This window comes from Hippopotamus amphibius, chromosome 6 (genome assembly GCF_030028045.1).
Source record: "Hippopotamus amphibius kiboko isolate mHipAmp2 chromosome 6, mHipAmp2.hap2, whole genome shotgun sequence".
Taxonomy (NCBI): Eukaryota; Metazoa; Chordata; class Mammalia; order Artiodactyla; family Hippopotamidae; genus Hippopotamus; species Hippopotamus amphibius.
In genome coordinates, this window is record NC_080191.1 from 165043431 (window position 1) to 165062229 (window position 18799).

General features: G+C 42.5%; 1 protein-coding gene across 4 annotated transcripts in view; it reads left to right on the top strand.

Annotated features, from left to right (window-relative positions):
• The first annotated feature begins 3247 nt into the window (after positions 1-3247).
• Positions 3248-18799, top strand: part of IL1RAP (interleukin 1 receptor accessory protein) — a 129546-nt gene continuing 113994 nt past the window's right edge. For 3 of the 4 annotated variants that reach the window (XM_057738549.1, XM_057738547.1, XM_057738550.1), the window contains exon 1: positions 3248-3427. The gene's annotated coding sequence lies outside the window, so the exon portion shown is untranslated. Of the gene's footprint in view, positions 3428-4176; positions 4332-18799 lie in introns of all 4 variants that reach the window. The other variant, XM_057738548.1, reaches the window with a different exon arrangement.

Sequence of the window (18799 nt, forward strand, 5' to 3'; positions counted from 1 at the left end):
TGAGATGTGACAGAAAGAGAGGGATCAATGATAAATCCAACCTTTTGGCTGAGCAACTGTGTAAAAAGTAGTGTTTCTTACAAAGCTGGGAAAACTGGGGGTAGGGGGAGGTGGTTTGGTGATGGGTAACCATAAAGAGTTTGTTTTGAACATGTGAAGTTTGAAATGTGTATGAAACATCTAAGAAGAGATGGGAAGGAGCCAATAGGATAAATGGAATACGGGGTTCCTACTGTAGATTTAAATTTGCAAGTTTTTATCACATAGATGTTTGAGATGAGATCCCCTAGGGAGGTACAGTAAGTATGCCAAGGATTGAGCTCTGAGATATTCTAACTATCAGAGAGAACCAAGAAGTAAAGGATCCAATGATAGAGTGTGGAAAGGAGCAGCGGATGAAATTGATGAAAAACAAGGAGTTAAGTGAAAAAGACTTTGAAGGAAAGAAAGATGGTCAAGTAAGATGAAGATCAATAATTGACCATTGAATTTGGCAAAGTGAAGGTCATGAGATTGCTTGACTATGGAGCATTAGGGACAAAAGTCTGATTGGACTGCTTTCCAGGGAAAAGGGAAATTCTGAGGCCTCCTTAAAACTATTGCAAAATGATTACAGATAACCTGAAAAAAGGGGTAGAGGTTAGTAGTAGAGAGAAGAGAGTAATGATGCCTTTCCAAATATTCAATTAATTTCAAAACATTTTTTCTGAGCATCTCTTATGCACCCAACACTGTCAGGCACTGACACCCATGAGTCTGTAGCTTCATTCATTCATTCACTTAGGCCACAATTGTTCGTTGAACGCCTAGTATGTGAGTTTTCAACCTTTTTTAAATTGTTACGAGAACATTTTGCCATTAAGCAAATTTAAAAAACAAAAATACTCCCATAATCCTGACACATTAACATTTTCCACATTCCTTTCAATTACTGCCCATGTTTTCATATCTTTTACATAGTCTTACTAACTATGCTGTAAGCCTTTTCCTTTGTAGACATAGTTTCATAATCTGTTAATTATGACAGCAAACACTTTATTGTGTGAATATACAGCATTGGTTATCTTACCATTTTCATTCCCAGTCACTTATGTTGTCATCGTTACCATATTCAATACTGTGATGGTTGTCTATATGACGTCATGCTCATTAAACTATGAGTAACTCCTCAAAGTCCAAGACTACATCTGGTTCACCAACATGTGCCTGGCACAGAGTAAGGACTTCTAGAAAGTACATGAGACTGTCTAGTGGGGTAGTTAAGAGCAAGAAGACTGCCTCAGTTCTCATTTTGCATTCTCCTCTTGTAGGTTTGTGGCCATGGACAAGATACAACTTGTCTATATTGCATCTATAAATTGATTATTGTGAGAATTAAATTAGCTGATACATGCAAAGTGCCTACTACATTATAAGCATGTTATAAAAGTGTTCAATGAGTGTATTATGTAAGAAAAAAATTTGAGGGACTTCCCTGGTGGCACAGTGGTTAAGAATCTGCCTGCCAATGCAGGAGACACAGGTTCCATCTCTGGTCCAGGAAGATCCCACATGCTGCAGAGCAACTAAGCATGTGTGCCACAACTACTGAGCCTGAGTGCTGCAACTACTGAAGCCCATGTGCTTAGAGCCCCTGCTGCGCAACAAGAGAAACCACCACAGTGAGAAGCCTGTACACCACAACGAAGAGTAGCCCCTGATTGCCGCAACTAGAGAAAGCCTGTGCACAGCAACAAATACCCAATGCAGCCAAAAATAAATAAATAAATAAATTTATTTAAAAAAAAAAAAAAAAATTCGATGCCCTGAAATATATTTAATGAGTGAATGATAAACCAAAGAACGCCTTTATTTCTGCTTCATACAATAAACTTTTTAAATTTTATGTTGTTTCCTTTCTAGTTTAGTAACAATATTGTGAGTATGTACTGTGAGCCAGGTATCCAGAGACAATTTCTCAGGATCAATTTCCATAAGTGATATCAATACATGAAACAACATGAACATTGCTACAGCTTCAATTATACTGTGATTTCCCTTTGGGGAGTTAAACCCTCTGAGGGCAGGGTAGTGTCTGAGTTTTGCACTGCTGTCCATCTTTAGCTGGTACCTAGAGACTGGCACCTCCTAATTCCACCTACTAGTTCATGAGGACCTTTTCTTCTTTCATGTCTTTTTTTCCTGTTCTCTTTAATTGCTTTCTTTGTATCTCGATTTCTTGGATAAATAAATAAATACAATTCAACTAGGTAACTCTAAGAGCAGAAGAAAAGTCATGGAAGTGGTGGAGTAAAGCATGTGGGAAGAGACAAGTCACCTTTGGTAGATGGCATTTATTAGGGAACCTCAGAAATGGGGAAAGGTGATGAAGGGCCTTGCCAGGCAGGAAGAAATCGTGATGGACTAGCAACAGAGAACAACAGAAGGTTCTTGAACAAAGGAGTTGACACTCGTAAAGCTTCTCAGGATGACTATACAGACTGCCATCTAGAGCGGGAGAGGGTGGCTAAGGGCTTTTTCGGAAATCTGGAGAAAGGACAATGAATGAAAGGGAGTCATTCTTTCGAGACTGTTTGCTTCCATGACGATGGTTTCATTCATTCACTCATTCAGTACACAGGTACTGAGTACCTATATTGTGCCAGGCAGCTTCCTAGGCACACTGTGTATACACTAGTGGAAAATACAGATTCCATTGTGCCGTCTCCAGCTTGTTCCCATGAGTGTCATTTGGAGCGGAGCGGAGCGCGGGGACCACCGAGACTGAGCCCGTTTCTTCCCGTCCAGCCCTGGACTTGGCACACGATGGGGGCTCAAATCCTGAGGCTTGAATTGATTCCCGGCCCTGGTGCAGCACGAGAGCTAACTACACAGAGCCGGAAAGAAAAGGCGATCTCGACGGCGAGACCAGGATCCTGCCCGGAGCGCAAGGGTGCGTCTCTGCGAGCAGCGGGGGCCGCGCCTCCGCAGGGCGCCTGGCTTGCTGCGGAGCCGCGGGACCCACGCTCTCCCTCCCCGGGCGCTGCAGCCGGCCCAGCCGGGGGCCCGGCGCCCAGGGGCCTAGCGCGGCCGCGGCTGGGCCGGCAGCGGGCCCGGCGCCGCTCCTCCTCGCCGCGGGCGGGGCTGCGCTCGGTGCCGCCCCGCGGCCTCCGCTCCGGGGATCCCTGAGCGCGGGCGGCGGGCGAGCCCAGGCGGCGGGTGGAGCCGGAGCCGCGCGGCAGCGGCCAATCGCGCCGCGGCGGGGGAGGAGCCCCAAAGGGGGAAAAAAGAAAGTGCGGCGGAAAGTAAGCAGCTCATTGCGGGAAGGCTGGCCGGGTCGGGGCCCCCGAGGCTTCGCGTTGGCCAAGCGCCCCGAAAGAAGCGGTGCGGGGCGATCCCGCACCCATCCCCGCCGCCCTCGCTGCGGCCGCTCTGCTTCCCGAGAAAGGTGAGTCCCCCGCGGCGACGAGGGCTCGGGGCATCCCCGGTCTATGCAGTCTCAGGGTGGAAGGCTTCTTACAGGTCGTCTCCTTCGACTCTGCTTTACAGAAGGGCAAACTGAGGCGCAGAACGAGGCAGCGGCTGGGATAGGTCACACAGCCAGTTAGTGCTCTGGGCAGGACTTGAACCACTCACTGTCCACAGGTCCCATCTTCGCTTGGTGGGCGTTTAAGTAACGCGTTTGTGGGAGGGCTGCGCGTCGCTGCACCCGTCTCCCAGCTCTTGTAGGGATTTACCCTGGTATGCCCCCCGCCTTGGTTTCTCCGGAGGGCTGCTGTGAGCCGTGAGGATAGAAGGGGGCAGTGTGTCCCAGTGTTGCCACTGGGTGTCACATCGTTTCCAGCGCGGACCTGTGACCGCCTGGGTAAAGCCTGCTTGCAGCGCCTCTTCCTCTTCCCCTGACCCGTTTTCTCAGAAGGATGCCCCGCCGAGGGTGTCCGTCAGACTCCTCGTGGAGTCGGTGGAGAGGTGAGGGACGTCCGGGCGCGCGTCACCTCCTTTGGTACAGTGCTCTCTGCCAGCCCCAGGGAAGCGGGGCCGGTGGTCCTGTGGGAAACAGGATGCTTCTCTTGTAGGAAGAGCTGACCTCACGGAGCCGTAGCCCCTCTCCCTTGTAAGACCCGGGAGGGAGCGAGGAAGCTGAGTTAAAGAGAAAAATCACCAACGTAAAAGCAAACTTCTGCCGTTTCCTTTAAGAGCCAGTCCCCAGCCGATCTCGCCTCCCCCCCGCCCGGTTGTGAAATTGTGAAACACGGCTCTGCTCCACGGATCTCAGATGAGCTACCAGCAGAGGAGCAGGAGTTACCTGGCTTTCACTCCAGCTCCACCACGTATTAGCTGTGTGAACTTGGGCAAGTTATCCCATTTTTCTGACACTCAGTTTTGGTTTTTTGTTTTTGTTTTTTCCAGCTGTAAAATGGAGATTTTAATGGTCACAAAGAGTCCTTAGGGCACTTGGGAGGATGAAACAGAATAATTCAAATAACATGGGTAGAGCACAGTGCTTGGCTTGGCACGTGGCCAGTTTGACATTGATGGCAACAGTTGTAAATATTGTTACATAGTAACCTTGGAGACTGGGATTTTAGGAAGCGGATTTTTCAGATAGTGACTTTTTGTTGTTTTTTTTTGTTTTTAAATCTGAATGTTGTGGTTTTTTTCTTCTTTGGAGTTTGAACAGCTCTTTTATAGTGTTTTCTGAATGCCCTCTACATGTGACTTTGATCTTAGATGCTTGACTTGGAATATAAAATATTTCTCAGTGGTGCCAATTCCCTGCTAGTTTTTAGGCCAAGGCTTGGGTCTGTGAAACTTTGATCTGAGGCATCCTTTATTGACAAAGAAGGTCTTGAATTTGATGAGAGGTAGAAAGACAAGAGGAGAGGTTGCAGGTTTCATCTATATCATAGACTGTTCTAAACCTTTTATTCCCACTGTGTCAAGTTGGATAAGCAGCTTTATATTTTTCAGCTAGTATAGGAAAACAACAAGACTCCTGTGTCTCTCTTTTGGATTATACATTGATGCTGCTGAATTCAGTCCCCTCTGGACACAAACTTACCTCATATAAACACAAACATCCACGTGTGCCCTCACTAGCTTCCTGTATTATTGGCATTGCTGATATTTTAAAATGAAGTAGTGACCCTTATATACCCCCCACCTGGCTCATAGCAATTCATTTTATTCTCATGGACTTCATACGGTTTTTACTATTATCCCCTGGCAAAGCTGGAAGTCCCTGAACTGAGCATCCAGTATTTAGAGTTGGCTGCCTTCTCCAGAGTCCATCGCATATGCCTATATTATTGACGTATGCAGGGCAGGGGTACACATTGAGGGAAGGAAACAGTTCGGTGGTACCCTCTCAGGTGGCTCCCGCACCAGGCATTTGCAGAGGATGGGATCGCTTGCTTCCGTCAGCCTGTTCCGTGTGCATGCTTTGTGATTAGCTGGCCAGGATACATCTGAACGTGTGCCTGAGAGACTGGGGACTTGTAGGGAAAAAGGAAATGTTCAAAATAAGGTCAGAACAAGGGGATGGGAGATTGAAAGCTAATTCCTTTTAGTTTTGGTTTTTTAGAGAAAGGATACTCAGTTATACCTTTTCTCCTTATCTAGACTGTTACCATATAGATATAAAATATATAACTTTATATATATATATAAAACTTTAAAATCCACAGTGTATTCCATATATATTATCTTTCTTGTTACTTGCAGTAGCCTTGAGAGAAGGACATGCAGACATATTAATAGTGGAAGGATAATATACTGATATGATAAAGTATGAAAAAAGCTGGTTTTGTGGTCAAATTCATATTCCAGCTCTAATTCCTATGTAACTGGGTAATACTAAGCATTTTATTTCACCATTTAGAGTTTCTGTTTTATCCAATTCTAAAGTGGAAAAAAAAAAAACTTACCCCAAGGATTCATGTGAGGATTAAATTAAGTAGACTAATATAAAGTACATGCAGTGAGTAGGTGCTCATTAAATGATATCTCTACTTAGTTGATCTCTTTTTATTGAGAAGAAAATTGAATGAGAGTCAGAGAAATGAGAAGTTGCCAAGGGTCACATGGTTTATAAGTTTCAGCCTTGGGAATAGAGTTTATACCTTTCGACTTCCAGTTAAGGGCTTTTCCCATCACACCCAATGAGATCTTTAACAATTTACTTCCGTTGTTGGGTTGACCTAATTGTTTGGTGACTGCAAGGTATCCTTGTTGTTCCCGAAGAGGATATTTCCTTGCTCAGGGAACTATGATCTGTGGAGTTTAGTGGGCCCAGCTCTCAGGAGAGGAAGTTTCAGAGCCGTGATCTCTAAGGCAGCCTGCCTACTCACATGTGTTTGATGTAATGTACCTTCAATTGCTAAGAAGAATGCTACTGTGAAGACATAAAGCTCAGAATTATGTCATGCTTTTCTTTCTGTTCTGAGTGGCTTCTTTCTGCCATCCTCGTGCTGATATGCAAGGTGTTAAGAAGACTGAGGAACAGACACCATGAGTGGCCATAGCATTTTCCTCTTCTTTTGCCAATTCCGAGGCTGGAAGGATGGCACATAGTGACTAGTGGGCAGAGGCAGCGTTTGCAGGAAAGCCCACTGCAGGCTGATGACGCTGGTCGCTGGTCTGGAGTTTCAGTCCCCTCTGTGGAAACGGACGGCTGCAGGCTTATGTAGGAAAATGAACAGACCTGTTTCCGGCCCAGGCAATGGGGCCATTTATCTGTGGAGACTCCCCACAGGCCTTTAGGTTTCCTTGCTTTGCAGCAAGCAGACAGACTTGCAAATGCAGTTTGGGGAGAAACGCTGTGCTCCTGGCTTTTGGCATCTGGAAGCATATGTTTGCTTTTGCCAAAAGGTAGGCAGTCAGCGTCGTCTTACCTGGCACGGTGAGAGAAAACAGAATGTAGCTAGAGAAAATCAGAGGAAGAAGCAGAAGGAAACAATAAAGGTTATCTCCAGTAAACACCCAGTTCCATTTGTTGCTCAACTTTGTCAGGCATTCTCTGGTGACACAGATGTAGAATCTGGTGAGTCACATTGCCTTTCCCGTGAAATATTAAAGAGAGCCACCTACTGTGCTCTTTGCCCATTTTGGAAATTGTTCTGTGGGAGAAAGAAAAACCCCAAAGAACAGGACGGTTACAGAACATTTGGTATCTGATATTTTGGGGGATTAAATCAGGTTAGCTACTCATTTGCTCTTTTTTTTTTTTTTTTCTATTTGAAAGTGAGAATGCATGGTGTATACTGATGGGGTTGTTAGGAGACCTCCTTCTGGCCTGACCGTGTTCTGCCTCGATCGAGCAGCTGTGCCGTGTGGAATCTTAGCATCTGGAGGGTACCTCAAGCAAGTTATTATGTTGAGGTGCGCCTCGGTCTCCTCAGCTGGGAAACAGGAACACTGAGGCCTCCCTAGAAGCTTGAGTCTCTGTTTCAGCACCTTATTCATAGCAGGTGTTTAAGGAACATGAATTCTTTTTTCTGCCATTGTTCTTTCAGTTTGTTGGTTTGTGCAGTTGTGAAAATCAAAATTTAATAGCCGTCCTTTAGCAAACGCCATCATGGCTTGCACTGAGTGTTTTACCTCTGTCATCTCATTCAGTCCTTGCAGTAATCCTGTGTACTCTTTTGAGGCAACTGAGACTCAGCGAGAGTTTAAAGAGCAGGACCTTGTCACGTAGCACAAAGCAAGCACCAATGCTGAGGCTCATCTCTGACCTTCATTTTAGAGCTAGGAAAGACCTGAAATTGTGCAGCCTCTGGACTAGAACTGAGGCCCTGAAGCAGGATCCATGAGCCATCCATCCCCTCCCCACGCCCCCACCCCCCACAGCTGTCTTCCCGGTATTATCCTGGTATTATCTTGCCTGTGCCTGGGAAGTTGCTTTACCTTTGGGCCTAAAGTGTGAGAGAGCTGGCCTAGCACATCACTAAGGCTCTCCTGTGGCAATACATTGTTATTTTTAAGATTCCTTTCAACTCTGAGATTCTATCAGCACATCTCTTTGTAAAAGTCAAGGCTAAAGAGGGTAAGGGGAATAAAGAGAAAATACCCTGATTGTTTTATGTCAAGGAATCTATTTTCTGGTTAAACAGAGGAGGGCAAGGGAAATTGGTGCACGTACTTCTGTCATTTCATTTAAGCATAAAAATAACTCTCACATCTATATTATTGTCTGCCTTTTACAGATGAAAGAACTGGGGCTCTGAGAGACTTGGAGAATTGCCCACAGTTATCCAGTTAGTGAGAATTAGAACGCGTGTGCCTGAGCACAGAGCTGTTTGGTCTACTATCCCACTACTATCCCACGTTTACAAGTTTACAAGACACCACACCATTAAGACCTGAGGACTTGTGTGACTAGATTATAAACGCCCCTCCCTGTATCCTCACACCACACCACCTCAGCTGCTATCTCCTTTCCCCTGCTTTCCTTCCCAAACCTACTCCTCAAATCCTTTCTTGGTTCTTTCCAGTTTTGGAGATGCCCTTGAAATGCTCATAACATATTCTTTCTCTCTCTATTATAATTAAAATTATTTTTAAAAGATTTGTTTTTTTTCACTGTGGGCCAGTAATTTGCCCCTTTGTGTTCTTGTCCAAGTCCCTGCTGAGCCTCTAAACAGCTGAGGGCATGGTTTATCCGGCCCCAGGCCTAGCACAGGGCCCTGTGCTTGGAAGGTGCAGAGTTAAATGGGTGATGGACTCATGCTGTGTCAGGTACGCCCAGCATTGGCTTTCCAGTTTTCTCATTCTTTATCATATCATTAATTATTTCAAAGGCCATTTCTACAGACTAATAAGGTAACTTTATTTCTTTTTTTAAGTTGTGGTCACAAAATCAGACCAATGATAAGGAGCCACAGACTCCAATAAGGTTGAACATCACCGGCTCAATCATGGAAAAAGACATTTTATCCCAATAATACAGGGCATTTTGCAGCAAACACAGTGAAGGGTGACATTGAAGTTCATGCTTGCATATATTGACAGCAAGGCCAGTGTCAAGTGTCCTAAATAAATTACCTGAAAGAAAGTAGGAAGTTTCCAGGGAAGTGAGCAGCTGCAATGAGCTTCAATCTCACTTTCTAAAAGCAGTGAAGAATTCATACCAGTCCAGCTATTATTTGATAGAATTGGACATAAGGACAGATGACCTTTTATGTCTAGTTTATATGTAAGAGATGCCTGTGGTTTCTTCCTATCTGACACATAAGCCCTTATGATGACACAGGCTTCCTCTTTTCCCGATCAATGCTAAAGGCAACAGAAAAGAGAACCAGTCATTTTATAAGCTCTGATCTCTGAAAGTGTTCTTTTCATAGATAACACAGTTTCTTATGCTGGGTATGGTTAGATACTAGGGTGACCTAAAGTTGTGGTTGTGTAACATTGTGGGCTTTAGCATCAGACCGCCTTCTCTGGGTTTGACCTTGGACGAGTTATTTCATCTATCCCCACTTTATTCTCATCATCTGTAATAAAACCCATTTCATCTGGCTTTTGGTTGGTGTCAGTCAGGTGCCAAAACATTTGTTAAGATCCTGGCGCATGGGGATTTTAATTTCATTATGATTAACAACTATATTAACAGCTATACCCAATTGTGTGCCCAAATCGATATTGGATTAAAAAGTATAAGACCTAGATTCAAATGAATAGTTTTGTTTCTTTTTTTTTTTTACAGAATTTTAAGCCCCCAAAATGCTTGTTATTATATACACATGCACATAAGTATTTATTTTTTCTTACAAAAATCTGAGGTAATCAAATAAATGTTGTCAACACCATTTTACATCCTGAGTCTGAAAGGCTGAATATTTGCTAAGGCCACACAGTCAGTGGATAGTAGGGCTGGGACTTGGACCCTAGCATTCTAACTCCAAGATTATGCTTTTTTTCCCCCTCAGTCATTCAGTCCAACAGCCCTGGTACTGGTCCATGGCGTTTCCTTTTCTAAGAGTCCTTTTTCTAACCTCCAGAGTGAGGAATTTGGACAAGGTGCCCTCTAAGGCATGTTCTTTGAATCTGTGCCTGGAGGGCAATGACTTAGGAGATGCCATGAAAAGCGAAGAGTAGACCCATACTCCTAGTTCTACAGAGGCATCCCCTTGTCAGGCATGTGCAGCATCATAAAATCCAGATAGCTGGCAGCCTGCTTGGCCTCCGTGAGAATCACAAGTGAGCACTGCATTAGGAGTCAGATCCATGAAGACACGTTCTGTGTCCTTTAAAGATGTGATTCCACTACATTCCCATGACCTGCAAACCGCTTTCCTCCTCTGGATCCAGGTTTGGGGGTGGGAGGAGTAAACAGACACCTGGGTTAGGCACACTGACATTTTTGGCTTGGGAAATGAAAAGAGAGATTTGTTTTGTTTTTTTTTTAATATAAAGCGAGCTCTGTATTACCATTAATCACCATAATCTTCTACAGAGAAATAAAAGGATAAGATATTTAGCTTTAATTTGGATCGTAGCATTATGAGTGCATATTTTCTGCTTTCTTCTTTTGAGCTAATTTAGTGCTCATGGAAGAAGCTTGGCTCTCACTGAAATAGATATAGGAATTTTTTCAACTTATAGAACTAATGGACACTTGAGAATGGTAATGCACACTAAATAGCTCTTTTCTGGAAGATTAGACTTCAGTTTTCTAATGACAGTGTGAGACAGTAGGGTTTGGGGGTTGAATGGATAAAGTGGGTGGTGAAAAGATAGCTGGCTTTGAAGTCAGAGTTGGGTTTGAATCCTAGATACTGCTTCTTTAGCCTGTCCAGACTTAGTTTCCTCTTCTGTAAAATGGTAATAAGCCTGTGCTACCTATCTCCTGGTTAGATAGACCTCCATATCTATATCTATACCTCTATCTATATATTTACTTATATTAGAGAAAGTAAGATTAAATATATTGAGTCCCTGGCTCATTATACCTGGCATCTAAAAGACCCTCAATAAATATTCATTCCTTCCTCTTCATTCAGCACTGTTGTTTACTCCAAAGCCTCTCCCCTTTGATAACACTCAGATAAAACTTAGATAAAGAAGCGGTGTATATCAAGTAGATGCTTCAGCTGGTCTGAGAAAATCTTTCCTAGCTTGGCAAACAGTGGAGATGGTAAAGGATAGGAAATGAATGTGGTATTTACTTTAAAGCACCTGGAAAGCTTTCAAGTGGAGGAGGAATTAGACCAGTGATAAATTGTGGGGCAGGGACCATCTACATCTGAATCATCTGGATAGTTTGTTAAAGACGCAGATATCTAGGGTCTCTGCACGAAGTCTGGGAATCACTAGATTAGAATTTTCTATACTGAGAGGCAGTATATTGTAGGGGACTGGAGACTTTTTACATAGGTTTCAATTCTGGCTCCATCTGCTGTAATACTGGGCCAGTTATTTAACTTCTCTGTGTAAAATGAAATAAACACAATACATTACTCCCTGGGTTGTCCTGAGAATGAACTAAGTTAAAGTATATGAAGTGCCCAGAAGAGTGACTGGTGTAAGTAACCACCCATTATTTCACTCAGTGTATAAGCCAGTCCTTAAAATACCTTGCAAGGCCTCGTGTGATTTGCATCGTTTCCTCTCTGACCCAGGCTGTCTCCCATATAAGGACATGACTAGCTCCTTCATCTCCTTGAAGCCTTTGCTCAGATCTGCTCAGTGAAGGCTGTTTTGATCGCTTTATATAAAATTGCCCCATATCCTGTTTCCCATATCCACCTCTGCCCTTCTTGATCTCACTTATCCTGCGCTACTTTTTCTCTTATTCATAGCAGTCGTCACTTGATCAGCTTCCACATACTATTTAATTAATTTGGCTAGCCTATCTGTTGCTTGGTGTTTAGTTTACCCTTACTAGAGTGTAAAATCCACAAGGGCAGGGACCTTTGTTTTCCTCACTACAGATAGCATCATGAGTAAGTGATGAATAAATAAAAGTATAGAAGTTAGTATTATTTATCCCCAAGGAGTAGAAAGAAATAGATGGAAATGGAAAAGGAAATGAACTGTATAGATATATAATATTGAAATTAAAAATTTGCTCTCTATATATACACATATATACACTTATACACATGTACACATATATGTGCACATATATTGAGAATATTGACCATATATTTAGAATACTGAAGTATAAATTTATGTGTATGCATATATCTGTGTGTGTGTGTAAGTGTGTATATACATACATTTAGAAGTTATCCAAAATTGCCTTGGGAAGCAGAGGTATTGAGGTGATTCCTTGCTGTTAGCATTACTAAAAATAGTTTGGGGGAGATAAAAAGGAAAAAAAAAAATATATATATATATATATACAGACAACAAATAAGTAAGCATAAGAAATACAAGTGATTTCAGGATAAGAAATAAGGGGCTGAGATTTAAACATGACAAAGTTGGAGGGCTGTGGGGGAGGGGCAGCTTTAAATAGGGTCGTCAGAGAGGACACCTCTGAGAAGGTGATGTCTGAGCTAAGAAGAAAGCCTGAGAAGGAGCCAGGCTGGATCTGGTTGGGGTGGAGGTGGCAGGGGCTAGGTGAGAAGGAGAGAGGGCCTGGAAGTAAGGTTCTAAGATAAGCAGGGGCTAGATCAGACTGGCCTTACAAGCCAAGATGAGGAGTTTGGATTTTATGCAAAATGCAGCAGGAAGTCCCTGAAAGGACCCCAGTAGAATGATGACCAGGTCTGACATATCTGGAACCTCAAATAGAGAGCGAAGGAAAATGGATGAACTTATTTCTAAGATGAAGGGATAAACTAAGGTTCTGACCTCGTGTAGGTTCCTAAGAACAAATGGGAAGACCGTTTCATTGATGTGTCATTCATGGTCTTTCTTTCCCATTAGAACGTCCAGCAAAACAGCAACAGAATAAAGCAGGTTAAATAGGCAAAATCAGATTCCTTTCCTTTTTCTCAAACAATATCATTATTTTTTCCAAACGCATTAAGTAATGGATGGATGTGTATGTGCGGTTGCTCAATTCAATTCAGCTGGAGATTTTACAGTTCTTGTGTAGGTGTTTTATGTAATCAGTCCCCCAAAACATTGGACCTAGAGCTATTTCTTTATAAGATTTTAGGTACCAGTTTCTGAAATCTGCTGTCCTGAAGAGTGAGCATGTGAAAGGCAAATTTAATTCCATATAAGATCAATTTCTTCTTTCTGGCTCTAAAAGTTTAAATGGCGCTTAACTCTTCTATCAAGAGGAAGAACTCCATGAAGTCTTTCCTGACACACGCGTAGGTAGGCTCATATATGCCCCATATAATATAAGCTTTACAGATATTAGCTTCAAAATTTCAGAATAAGTTTGAGAGGCAGGTAATGTTATAATTACCATTTTACAGAAGAAAAAACTGAGGCCAAGATCACAGAGCTGGTCGGCAGCCGTCAGTATTTGAACGCGGCTACGCTTAACCATGACACCATGCTGACCTTCGATTGTAAGAAGTGACCCTGTGTATTTTATTTCTCCCCCCTCGTCCCACTTCACAGTGCCTCCTATGAAGGAAGAGTTCAATAAATGTATTGAATCAGTGAATGAATGGGTGACCTATTCTTTCAAATTGTATTATTTAATTAGCACATAGTGGTAAATATGTAGGTTTTAGACGGAGACAGCCTGGGCAAGGTAATGCTATTTACTGCCTCTGGGATATGGTAAAATTACTTCACATCTCTTAACCTGTTTCCTCGTTTGTGTTATTGGCAAAGGATATAGAACTCTTTTAGGATGAAATATGTTTATAAAGTGCTTAGCAGAGTGCCTGCAACATAATTAGTGCTCAGTCCACTTAAGCTGTTTTTATTATTTGTTGAATTAAAACAACCTCTCCAAACATGCTTACACTTACATACTCCTTAGTTTCTCAGTTGTGCCAGTTTTAGTAACTTCTTTTAAAAATCAAAGCCAAAAATCTGATCATATAATCGGTGATGTTAATTTTGTTCCAGGACCCATTCTGGTACCTTGCCCTCAGCAGGGCACTCCTGTAGGTAGAAGGGCCAGTCCTGGGGAATGACATGGGGGCAAAGGTGCTGAAGGACCACCCTGTTTCTCTCCTCCAAACATCCCAGCAGGCAGCACTGCCCATCCTTCTCCCCAGCCAAACCTGGCTTGCTGAAAAATTATTTTATATTCGAGTGGTGGCCGCAGAGCATTCTGGGTGACAAAGGAAAAACAGCCAAAGACTCAAAATTTGCCCCAGATAACACTTAATGAGGCGAATTTACAGAGCTTGCCGACAGTTTAGGACCTCTTGCTAATCATAATCACTAATATTGATCCAGTTCTTCTTGTGTGCCAGGCGCTGTGCTCAGGGCTTTATTTTCATTTATCTCATTCAGTCCTATTTCAAACCTATGTGAATTTTAAATTTTCGTTGTAAACCAGGGGAAAAACTTAAAAAGTCCCACGGTTCCCTCCTTGTGTGTATTGGCGGCTGTGATGACAAAAACAAGTATTTCTTACATGTGTGTGTTTTTTGCCACGTGTTTCTTCCAAAGCAAACTGTGCAGCGTTGTAACACCTTTAGAGTCTCCAGGGACCTTCTCTGCAGTGAAAGATGTTTGGCAGAGAAATGAGGCAAAGGTTGTGTGGGGAAGGCAAGAAGCTTCATTCTAGCTGACAGTTTATTTTGCCCTGGGAGAAGCTGGTAACAATGAACTCAGTCCTATTTTGTTGGTTGCATTTACTTGCTTCTTTGTAAGAAACCAGTGTGGTCCTGATTTACAATGACTTTTTTTTTCTTTTTTTCGGCTTTATAGGATATTTAAAAGGTATAATCTTTATTATTGCATTTCTCTCAAGTTTGATGATTTCCTTGGAGGAAAGGTATACACACACACACACACACACACACACACACAAGAACTTTACTGCCTGAATCATCGTTGACACTCACTACCTATTTGTTGAATAAATGCATGACAAAGTAAAAATTTAAAAATCCTTTTTTCTGAGAATGGGAGCTACTGTGGGATTTTTTTTTTTAATGGTGAAATTTCAAAATGTAACTTTCTTTTAAATTGTTTGTTTTAAAAATAATTTCAGAAGGAGATTATTCTAAAATATGTAACATTACTTAATCTCGGTGATTCAGGACAGTTTTTTTGAGTGGACCGATATTCCTTTAGAATTTATTAAGGTGAGATCATTTACCTATATACTCAATGGCCCCAAACTGCTATCCTTTAAATTTATGTAATCTGATTTTCATAAATTTTCTGTCTGCTTTCTCTTTCATTGTCTGCTGTTATTTCTTGCTTTCAGCATGTCTTGCTCTAGCAGTTATCTATTCTCCACACAATTAACTGTTTCTGCTTTACTATTAGACTAGGAGCCGACTAATGAGTTTTCTTAGAACCATGTATAAGATAAGAATAAACAGCCTTGGATTTGGACTAGAGAGGCTCTTCTCTAAGGGAAGAGAATGGAAAGTAAAGTGGCTATAGAAATAGTCTCCATATAAGTGAGGCTACATCATACGCAGTAGCACTGGGTTTTCCTTACCTGTGTTATTAAAAAGGGAGTGGGTTGCATGGGTAATTCATTTACTCTTTTGGACACTAAGCATTTTTTTGAGATTTTTCTGTAGTTAAGACACTGGTGAGATTTGGAAATTGAAGTGCAATCACGCTAACCCAGCTCCAGAAGAATAAGAATTTATAGATCATTATGAAGGAAAATATGCAGCTGAGATTGTAATACAACTTGTATAATATTTGGATTAGTCCGAGTACATAACATAGCTTTTAAACGCTATGTGGTAAAATAATTTGACGTTTCAAAGGAAGAAGCAACTGTGTCACTCAGGAAGAGGTTTATGAGGAAGTGGTATTTGAAGTAAATCTTGACGTGATGGACAGGCAGATTTTGGATACAGAGAGACTGGTGGGGAGGAGTGACATATGAGTCAGAGTCCGACCAGGGAAGCAGAAATGATACAGATGAGTGATATAGAATGTGGAATTTATCACGGGGATTGCTCTTACAATTGCGGGAGAAGGTGGGCAAAGAAAGCTCCAAAATGAGACAGCTGGGAGTCACTAAGGACCCCGAGAAGGAGCGGGTGAAGAAGTCTGTTGCCCCTGCCCATATCTGGCAGGCAGTCAGGAAGAAATGCTGGATGTGAAATAGAAGAGAGCGACCTGGAGGCCATGGGGACGAATTGCAGCTCTTAAGTATCTCTGTATTTAACCATACTGTGAGGGTGGCCTGCAGAGGGAACTGGTGCATCTTAGCCATGGAACTTCATACTTACCCGGCCTTGTGGATCAAGAAGTTGAAGGAGGGGATCTAGCGTGGGCTGAAGGAATAGTAGGCTTGCCTGCTGCCCCCAGCTAGGAGGTGAGTCTTCAGATCAGCAATAACGTGCGTGAGATGCGGTAGTACTCACCTCCCAAAGCCACTGCTGCTGCTTCACTTCTCCCCGCCAAATCGCATGCAAATTCCGACCATACGGAGAAGGGAATTCTGGAACACATAATTCCAGTTGAGCTAAGCTGACACAGTTAAAACCCCCAACTGATACTACAGATAAAGGGAACAGAGTGAGAACATAACGTGAAGGAGAGAATTGGGCAGCTTGCTGGGGCAGAGCCCAGTTTGACCAGGAGATGGTGTATGAGCACGGGGGTCATTGAAGATCAGACTTTAAAAAGGTGAGCAGAGGCTGTATCTTGAGGACCTTATATACTCTGTTGAGGAATTTGTGTTTAATCCTGTAAGGCAGGGAGAAGCACTGAATATTCTTGAGCAAGGGAGGGGTGTAATCAGACCTGTGTTTCAGACAGGTCTGGCAATGAGTGTCAAAGCATTGGAGCTTAGAAAGGGAATAGGTGGGGCTATTAATGAGAATTCTATGATAATAATCCAAGCAAGAAAATTTGCATTCCTGGAGCTCTCTTCTGTTCTCACCGGGAGAGGTGACTCAGAGTCCTCATAAGAAGTTATTCAGGACCATCCTGAGAAGAAAAAATGTTTGTGTACATTGCAAGCCAAGCCAATCTGATCTAGGCCTAATATTGTCAACTATAATATCCTTATGGCATACCTAGATACCTGTTCTTTAAAATCCCCTCATGCTCTTCCTAAAAAGTTGCGTATAAACAGAACTTTCAGTAACATGTGTCAAGAACACATGTATATATTCTTATACATATGTGTATATATATAATGAAACCCAGATTAAAATCCTGGCTCTTGCATTATGTTTTAAGAGGGTCTGTAAATTACCTAATCTCTCTGTATTTTATTTTCTCATCTATAAAATGGGGATAATGATAATATTTATCTCATAGGATATCGTGAGCATTTAAATGAGTTAACAGATGTAAAGCTATCTCACATTGTCTGGAATATGGTAAATGCTGAAAACAATATCAGTATGCTACCTGCCTTGGGGAAGCTAACTATGGTGTTTCACCACAAGTATTAATAAAAGCTCCTTAATAAAACCCCCTCATGCTTCTGCCCGTGGTATGTGAAGAGCAAGAGAAAGTGTGTATGTAATTGGAACATTGACTGAAATGAAATTGGCTTACAAGCCACGTCAGTAGCGTTCTGAGAGGAAGATCCTATAAAATAAATATCACTTGTTTCACTCAGTAAAAGAAGCTTTTTGGTTTTACTGAGTGGTGGTAGGAATGTCCCCGTATGTCGGTCCAGTGCTTAACAATCTGCAAATTACTTACATGTCCATTATCTCATTTGATTTGACAACAGCTCTACAAGGTCAATTTGGTCTGAATTACTGTAAGTGAGAAAACCAAAGCTCAGAGGTTGTGATAAACATCAAGTGATCACTTAGCCCTTGATGATTCAAGAGCGCTCACTGCAGTTCTACAGATTCAGTGGACACCTTTCTGTTGCTTATCCCTTCATTTCACTCTATGTACCACTGCCTGATAATTTTCTTGGGATGCATCTCCGGTTCTGCTGTATCCCTGCCCTAAATCTGTCCTTAGTTTTTGGACTTCATTACCTTTAAGGTCTATTTCCAACCAGAGAGCAGGCTCCTTGTAACCCAGATGTTATGGTTCCAGCTGTCTGATTCCTCACCTGCTTGCAGGATTTTTACTGCCTTCCCTCAAAGCACAGAACACCACACACAGCGCAAAGAGGAAGGCCTTCTTTACAAAAACATACCTGAGCAGGTACCTTAGCATTCCTGGGAGATCCACACGATCTTTGAATTCGACCATTCCATAAGTCTTCCCTGACAGTGCTTCCAAGCACAAACTCCTGAATGTTTAAAAAGCATACCTCCTGGCTTTCTACTTGTCAAAACACAGCAGAACTCATTCACTTGTCTTGACTTATTTAAAACACACACTTTTACCCAGTGCTGTATCGCTGAGATTTCAGCAGTGAACAGCAAGTGAATAAGAAAACTATAACCTCCGTTCAATGCACCCCTGCAGTATTTTGTCCCCTTGGAGGGCTCCCTATGGCATAGAAAGTTAGGGTGACAACTTCGGGTGCTATACTTTGGGACGTCTAGGATTGTTGCCATTATTACTGTAGAGGCATGGCTCAGGGGAGCGGGAGGAGGCATATAGGAACCAAGCTTTCTAGTTGCCATTAAAAGGAGTATTTTTAATGGTTCTCTGGGAATACTGAGTTGCAGGGTCAAAAAAGACTAAATTGCTGGCTTTGCAAATAGGCTAGAAAAGGATGTCCTTGGTTTAGAGTCAGTCAAACCTGTCTATACCTGGCCTTCCAAGTTCTAGTGCAGTGCACTTTCTGCTATAATATGCTGCTTCTCCTGCTTTGGTTCTCCCACATGAG